Source organism: Prionailurus viverrinus, chromosome C1 (assembly GCF_022837055.1).
Source record: "Prionailurus viverrinus isolate Anna chromosome C1, UM_Priviv_1.0, whole genome shotgun sequence".
Taxonomy (NCBI): Eukaryota; Metazoa; Chordata; class Mammalia; order Carnivora; family Felidae; genus Prionailurus; species Prionailurus viverrinus.
In genome coordinates, this window is record NC_062568.1 from 53,965,313 (window position 1) to 53,973,978 (window position 8,666).

Here is an 8,666-nt window from a genome sequence, read left to right on the forward strand (position 1 = left end):
CCACCTGCCAGTCCCCAAAAGACGAAGCGTTTGATTTGGAGAGAAAGGAAGCCGTAGAAAGGCAACATGTAAGTTCTGGAAATGGCCACCAAAATGCAAAGCGCATCAAAAAAACCCATGCTTTAAAGCAGATTTCTAGAACTGGGAGGTGAGGGAAGGGCTTCCCACTCTGACACAGCGCCTGAGTAGTCGGGGCTTGAGGAACACAGCCAGCTGGTTTCCTAAGCTGTACTGGGCGTGAGGGCCGGCACTGTGCGAATGGCGCCCCATAGGTGGTTTTGTTTTACAAATGAGAAAGCTGAACTCGAGAAGCTCAAGTTCACTGCCCACACTAGCAAGCAGAAGAACTGAGATGTGAACCAAGACCCAGTCTGAGTTCAGCAGCTCGGGGCTGGGTGGGATCTCCTGCTCCCTTGCTCCCCTGGACACGCCCCACGTGATCCAGGCCATCCTGTAACTCCCATCAGGGTTTTGAGAGCTTCAGTCTTAGTGCCAACCCCCTTCCTGCCTTCCCAATTAGGTCTTCTGCCCTCTTCCCCAGTCCTCGTCCAGTCAGGTGTGGGGGGCTTAGTTCTAGCAATGAAATCAGAAATGTATGCACATATCCTCACCGTTTCTGAAATTCCAGGCAAGTGAACAGGACAGAAACTTAATTTCCCTTCGGAGCCACTTTCCAGCCACAATGTAGTTAGTTCACCTCAGAAGGAGAAAGCGTGCACCCTGGGCTCATCGTGGCCTTCAGAGCACTGGAACACGCCTGACCCATATGAGTACTGGGGAGAGTGGTAAACTGCACTGCTGGGCAGCCTCTCTGAACCCAGCTGGTTTCAACCTACTTCCCAAAGTAATTCGTCAGCACAGACCCGTGGCACGGCAGAGTGCCCTCACTTTAGAGAAAACCCAAGGAAAAACATTCTGGTGGTTCCTCAAAAAGCTAAACACGGGATTACCATAGGATCTAGTAATTCTGCTGCCAGGTATATACCCCAAAAGAACTGAAAGCAGGGACTTAAACAGAGAGCTTACACGCCAGTGTTCACAGCAGCAATAATCAGGACAGCCAAAAGATGGCAACAACCCAAGCGTCCATCGGTGGAACAGCAGTGTGTACATATGATATTACTGAGCCTTAAAGAGGAAAGCAGTTCTGATGTGCGTTACAGTATGTGTCAACCCCGAAAACATGTTTGATGAAATAAGCCAGACGCAAAAGGACAAATCTTGTGATCCCAGTTAAACGAAGTACTTAGAATAGGCAAATTCATAGAGACAGAAAGTAGAGTAGAGATTGCCGAGGTTTAGAGGGAGGGGTGAGTTATTGCTCAATGGGTAGAATTTCGGATCGGGATGATGGGAAAGTTCTAGAAATGGACAGTGGTGATGGTTGCACAACACTGTGAATGTACTTAATGCCACTACGCTTAAAAATGGCTACGACGGTACATTCTGTGCATATTTTGCCACAACTAAAAATAAAGAATGAAAACAATGGTAAAAATGTAAGTTTCGTGTTATATATACATTTTACCACAATTAGAAGGACAAAAAAGAATCTGCTGCTTGCCTAATCTCCCAGGACTGATTATTGACTCAGGGAAGGAACTTAAAAGTCATTTCCATTCTCATTTTAAGGATAAGGAAACTAAGGCTTAGAGAAATGACCTCCCTCTGGTCACAGGGCAATTTAGTGACAAACCAGACCTCCTCACTCTGCTCTTGTGCTATTGCCATTACCTCAAATAACGCCCCCTGCCCCGCAAAGCAAGGCCCTGTGACACATTCCCTCCTCGCCCAGCAGAACTAGTTTGAGTGGACACCACAGTGTTACTGCGAGTAGCTCCATCGGCCCTTAAATATCTGTTCCATCAATCTGTCACCAAGCCGAAGGTTTCCGCCTTTGGAATCTCTTCCCTTAGTTCCGGCCCGCTCTCCAGGAGACCACTGACTAGTGGGAGGGAAGGCAGGGGGTGCTGGGATCCGTCTCCCCACCTACAGGTGTTTGCTGAGGGCTCGACCCTCCTGCCCCATGTAGCCCCATCCATGAGATGGGCGTGTCTGCACAGCAGGAGGACTTCTTGGGATGTCAGGAGCATCCTGGAATCACAACACAGGCAGGTAAGTGTGGATGGGGGTGCATTTATGACTGTCGGTGCAAACAGAAACGCTTCAGAATTCAGATCTCTAAGCGGTCTGTTTTTCTGCCCCTGGTTGTCACAACTGTGAGTTTTGTTTTGTGTAGAACCGCAAGTTTTGAAAAATTAGAAATTATGTTAACGTTTAAACCAATCAGACGGGGTCATCCAGGAGAGTTTTTGAGTCTGTCGGGAGGTAGCTGTGCTGGCTCCAGCCACTGGGGACCACGATGCCACCCTTGCCCGCTGCCCAACTTTTTCCGCCAGTCTTGCCTTCAAGCCTGAGTTCCCTGCTCCTGGTTCTCAAACCACCATGTTCAAGGTCGTTTCTCGCCACAGCTGCTGCTTGAGCTCTAGCCCCATGCCAGTTCTTGGGCAGCCACAGCCACCTGTGGTCTCTCCCTGCCCCCCACCCCTGCCCTGCGTCTACCCAAATTCCTCAAGCCCCATCACTCAACGCTGTCCTTTGCCCAAGGGAGTGTCTCTGCTTCCTGGGTTTTCCACGCAAACCTCCTCGCTGCTAGCTAAGGTCTTTCCCCACCAACATCCATGGTCTGATCACTGCTGCCCGAGGTTATCTTCCTACAGCCCGGTTCTCCAATTCTTGACCCCCAAGGTCACCCCACACTGCCCCCTACCACTGCTTGTGTTTACCAGTCTCCACAACCATGCTCTTTTCTGCACTTCTGCCTGGGTCCCAGCTCTGCCATTGCCTTAATTTCTTCCCACTACCCCTGCCTAGGACTGTCCTGACTGCAGCCCGAGTGCTGCAACTGTGGCAGCCCAAGGTCAGTCTCAACGCTCTGCCCCGGAGCTCTTCTCCCCTTTCCTGCCTGCTGGTTTACCCTGACCCCCCAGCCGGCCCACCCCATCTTTCCTCCTGACTCACACCCTCATCCCCACTGTCACTGTCGCTGTCGCCACTGCTGCAGGAGCCAGGCTTGCTGCCCTTGTCCTCGGGCTCAGGGGCTCCGCGTGTGCAGGAGGCCGGAGAGGATGGGGTGGGGCCAGACAGTGGTGCCGCCCCATGGCATACAGCCACGGACATGGCGACAGCGGGGTCTGAGCCTGCCCTCAGGAGAATCTCCAGCAAGTCAGCCGCGTGGACCTCCACTGCCAAGCGCAGGCTGCACACGGGCTCTGGTTTGCTGAGGTCGGCTGGGGCCTTCTGGAACAGCCAGACCAAGTCTGCCTCTTCCAGGATGGTGGCCACGTGGAGTGGGTGGGGGTCCTGGTAATTTTCAACCGGCAACTGCAGCTTCCGGTCCTCCTCAGTTTCCTCTAACTTCTCCGGGCTGGTTCTTGGGTCGGTGTTGGGGGTGTGTTTGGGGCCCGCGGGAGGTAGGGGTCAGGGGCTCCTCGGGGCACCCAGTGGGGGCTGGACCGGCACCGTGCGGCCCACGCTCTGCCATGCAACCCAGTGCGTGCCACACACAACCTCTGCACCATGGACGCCTCCCCAGGCTGTCTGCCAAGTGCCGGGCTGCTTGGCCCAGCTCATCCTGCAGGTGCAGGGACTCGGTGCCAGCTGTAAAGCCCAGCAGGAAATCCGGGAAAGGCTCGTGGTGATGAATCACCTCCGAGCGCGGTGCCGGTTCCCATCTTCAGGGGCACAGCCAAGGGTGAGCGGTGCCCACAACAGCCCCGGCCCGCCTCCGCCCCGCTCTGGTGCTCCCAGGGTCACAGAGTCCGGACCCCGACAGCCCAGGCCGCTGTCACACCATTCATGCGCATCCACAGCCTTCCCGAGCCAGTGCCCCGGCCGTAGTCCCCCGACCGTGGCCCCTAAGTCTTCTTTTGGATTGGCGTTTCAGCGAGGAGGCGGCCTAGAGGAGCGGGGAAGAGCCTAGCCTCAGTGCCCCAAGGCTGCACAAACACGTGCCGCAAGCTGGGTGGCTTCAAACAACAGAAATTTATTCTCTCCCAGTTCTGGAGGCCTGTCGTGAACTGAAGCGTGTCCCCCTAAAATTTATACACTGAAGCCCTGAACCCCAATGGGATGGTATTTGAAGATGGGGCTTTTGGGAGTTTAGGTTTAGGTGAAGTCATGAGAGTGGGATCCCCACAACAGGATTAGTGCCTTTTTATTTTTTTAAAGAATAATATTGATTTTTTAAACTTTGTGTATTATTTACTTTTTATTTCAGAGAGAGAGAGAGAGAGCACATGAGCAGGGGAGGGTGCAGAGAGACAGGGGGAGAGAGAATCCTAAGCAGGCTCCACGGTCAGCACAGAGCTTGATGGGGAGCTCGATCTCACGACCCTGGGATCACGGAGCTGAGCCAAAAATCAAGAGTCGGGCACTCAGCAGACTGAGCTGCCCTGGTGCCCCAAGATGAGTACTTTCTAAGGAGAAACACTTGCTGTCTCTCTCTGCTCGCTGCCTTGTGAGGACACGGTGAGAAGATGGCCGTCGGCGAGTCAGGAAGAGGGCCCTCACCCAAACCCGGCCATGCCGGAATCCAGATTTCCAGCCTCCAGGACTGTGAGAAGATACATTTCTGTTGGTTAAGCCACCCATTCTGTGGTATCTAGTTATGGCAGCCTGAGCTCAGACAAGGCCAGAAGTCCAAAATTAGGGTGTTAACAGGCTGGTTCCTTCTGGAGGTTCTGAGGGCGATCGGTTCCGTGCCTCACTTGTAGCTTCTGCTGGCTGCTGGCAGCCCTTGGTGACCCTTGGCTTGTGGCAGCATAACCCCACCCTGTGCTTCCGTCTTCACATGCCTTCTTCTCAGCGTCCTCTCCTTTTCTGTCCTTTATAAGAACACCTGGAGTGGCACCTGGGGGGCTCAGTCGGTTAAGTGTCCAACTCTTGGTTTTTGGCTCAGGTCATGATCTCACGGTTCATGAGTTCAAGCCCCGTGTCAGGCTTTGTCCCGTCTGGGATTCTCTCTCTTCCTCTCTCTCTCTCTCTCTCTCTCTCTCTCTCTCTCTGCCCCTTCTCTGCTCACGTTCTCTTCATCTCTCAAAATAAATAAAAACTTTATAAGAACACCTGTCATTGGATTTAGGGCCTACCCTAAACCCAGAATAATCTTATTATAAGGTCCTTAACGTAGACATCTATCTTTGCAACTTTTCTGGAAATCCAAAATTGCTCCAAGATAAAAGTTTTGTTAAAAAGCAAAGTTGGGAAGGGAGTGGAGTAAAAAAACAGAAACAAAACAGAAACGGTACTTGACTTTTTTCATCTCGAGTTCAGGAGTTCACACTCTTCTGTGGTGGCTGTTGACAAGGACATGAAGAAATTGGAACCCTTGGGGCTCCTGAGTGGCTTAGTCGGTTAGCGGTTAGCATCTGACTTCAGCTCAGGACATGATCTCGCTTTGGGAGTTCAAGCCCCATATCAGGCTGCCTGCTGTCAGCAGAGAGCCTGGATCCTGCTTCAGATCTTCTGTCTCCCTCTCTCTCTGCCCCTCCCCTACTCACATATGCGCTCTCGCTCTCTCAAAAATAAAAATAAAACATTAAAAAAAAATTGGAACCCTTGCACATTGCTACATTGCTATTGATAATGTAAAATGGTGCAGCTGCTGTGGAAATCAGTTTGGTGGTTCCCCAAAAAGCTAAATCGAATTACCGTATTACCCAGCAATTCCACTTGTAGGTATAAACCCGAAGGAATTTCAAGCAGGGACCTGTACGCCAATGTTCACTATTCCCAATAGTCAAAAGGTGGAAACAACTCAAATGTCCAACAACGATGAACGGATAAGCAAAATGTATATACACACAATGGAATACTACTCAGCCTTGAAAAGGAATGAAATTCTGACACGTGCTTCAACGTACATGAGCCTTGATAACATGGTGCTAAGTGAAATAAGCCAGATGCAAACAAACAAATATTGTAGGATTCCATTTATATGAGATGCTTAGAATAGGCAAATCTATAGTGACAGAAAGTAGACCAGTGGTTAGAACAGGGGCAGGGGGGAAGGGTGAGTTATTATCTAATGGTACAAAGTTTCAGTTTGGCATAATGGAAAGTTTGGGAAACGGAGAGGAGGGATGATTGCACAGCCTTGCAGACATACTTAGGGCTGCTGAGTTGTACACTGTATGGTGGTTAAAGTGATACATTTTGTGCAGATTTCACCACAATAAAAAGTGTTGGGTTTTTTTTAATCACAAACTGCCCTTTTCTTAACCTTGAAAATGGTCCCTGGGTGAGGACTGGGTGAAAACAGGGCACTGATAGAGAAATGAGTTGCCTCTTGGAGGAATGTTAACACCCCTCTCCACCAACATCCTTAAGGCTCCTAGCTCCCTCCATGAACCAACTCCCAGCACATTTTCCTTCAGGAAGGAAGGACAGGGTAGAACAGGGGACTTGCCCCACTTCAAATTTAAACCACTTTGAGGCAAGTGGCCACTCAGCACCCAGGGAGCCTACCGTGAGGGGAGAGTGCTCTTTGAGCATCTCTTCCCCAAATCTTTCTTCTTGCTTTATCAGCCAACAAAGACCCTCCTACAGTACTTTGTAACAGAGTGTATTTTTTAGTCAGAAAAATAAACCTCTTGAACAACCTTTATATATATATATATATATATATATATATATATATATATATATATATATATATCTTATTGATTTTAGTTTGAGAGAGACCGGGAGTGGGGAGGAGCAGAGAGAGAGGGAGAGAGAATCCCAAGCAGGCTCCATGCTGTCAGTGAGGAGCCCGACTTGGGGCTTGAACTCATGAACTGTAAGATCATGACCCAAGCCCAGAGGAAGAGTCAGATGCTTAACCGACTGAGCCACTCGGGCGCCCCACACGGCCTTTATTTCTTGAACATCCGTTTGATAAAGGGCTTTTAAGCCTATGGTTCCATTCCCTTTCCTAGCTTTTTGCTAGATAACCACTTACCACTTTATAGTATTTTCTTGCATACCTGTCTGCTATCAACTCCTACCTTGGAATCCTCCCAAACAAAATACCAAAAGGTATTTTATTTATGTTTATATTCTCAGGTATTGGGTACGTGCTCAAAAAACTTGATTAATCAATTAGGAGATAAGGGAGTGAAAGGTTTAGCAACCTAAATTGTCTTTAGATTGCCCTCACTCCCTAACATCCTGCCCTGGTATAACTAGCCCACACAATGCCTATGAATTTCTATATATACGCATGTTTGTGAATATGCACACCATAAGACTTTTCGGCATGAGCATATACATTAGTTCCAGGAAAAACAGATCTATGAGCCCTTCCTACACATCTCTAAGGACATCTACCCGCCCTGCAACTGATCTGCATCACTAACACCAAATCCACCTGTAAAGGCCCTTTCTCAAAGGCCTTTGCTTCCAGGAACCTACACCCCCCACCCCACCACCCCCGTCTTCCGGCTGGTCAAGACCTATGCTCTCCTTTATTTTCCTCATCACATATAAGGGGCCTGATGATCTCCCATGATGTCTGCTTCCCTAATTACTTTATGGATGTAAATCGTCTGTCCTCAATAAGACTGCCCCTACCTGAAGAAGGTAGTTGGGTTCCTGCTACCCATACTTCCTGTGGGACCTTGGGCAAGTTACTTAACCCTTCTGAGTCTCAGAGTAAAAACTGTGGATAGCAACGTCTTCTCCAGGGTGCTAGGAAAAGTGGCCAATGCTCTGGAGGTGCCCCTGAAGTAACACCCTCCGGGGCAGAGGCTATGTCCTGAAATGCGGTATTTCCTCCACCAAACCCAGGAGACGGTTGAGTACAAATATTTATTGAATTTGTCTTTATTACATTTTTTTTACTGAGATATAATTCACACACCATAAAATTCACTATTTGAAAGTGTACAATTCAGTGGTTTTTAGTATATTCATGAGGCTCTGTGACCATCAATTCCAGATATACAATTGCAGAACATTCTCATCAACCCATCTCCTTGGCTTTTAATAAATCAAAGTATATCTTGACTATTTGTCAGTAAATATAATTGTTCAACTTTATAATTACTAATAGTGTTTATGACATTACTATGTGCCAGTCACTGTTTGGGGTCCTTTATACACAATAAGTCCAACGTGGTAAGTTTACAGCAGCGGCATCATGCCACGTTACTCACGAAGAAGCGGAGACGCTGAAGGGCAGGAATCTTGCCCACGGCCGCCGAGCTGCCACTTGAACCCAAGGTGCCTGAGTCCAGGTTCCTCACCATTCCTGCTACCTCTTTGCTGGAGCATTAAGATTTAACGACCAACCAACCAACCAAAAACAAGCAATAGACACAACCTTTAAGTATGAAGACCCCGTTTCTTCCTCCTTTATCAATCACCCATGGCTGTGATTTTTTTTCTAAACACAAATGAATTGTCCCCTGCTGACCTTGGACCTTTGTGTCGCTGCGTCGGCGACACAAAAGTCCGGAAGCCCTGATCCTCACCCCCCAGAAGTGAACAGTGTGGACCCACAGTACAGGGAGAAGGCGACACACAAACACAGCATTCAGAGATGGGAGAGTCTGGCTATTGGTGACGGCGGAAAGCTGGGACTTCCTGTTCCAAAAAGAACCATAAGCGATGAAATAGTTCTG

At 49.2% G+C, this 8,666-nt stretch overlaps 1 pseudogene; it reads right to left on the minus strand.

The window, feature by feature from the left end:
* Nucleotides 1-1,989: 1,989 nt before the first annotated feature.
* On the minus strand, nucleotides 1,990-8,291 carry LOC125171613 (NF-kappa-B inhibitor beta-like; annotated as a pseudogene).
* Nucleotides 8,292-8,666: the final 375 nt, after the last annotated feature.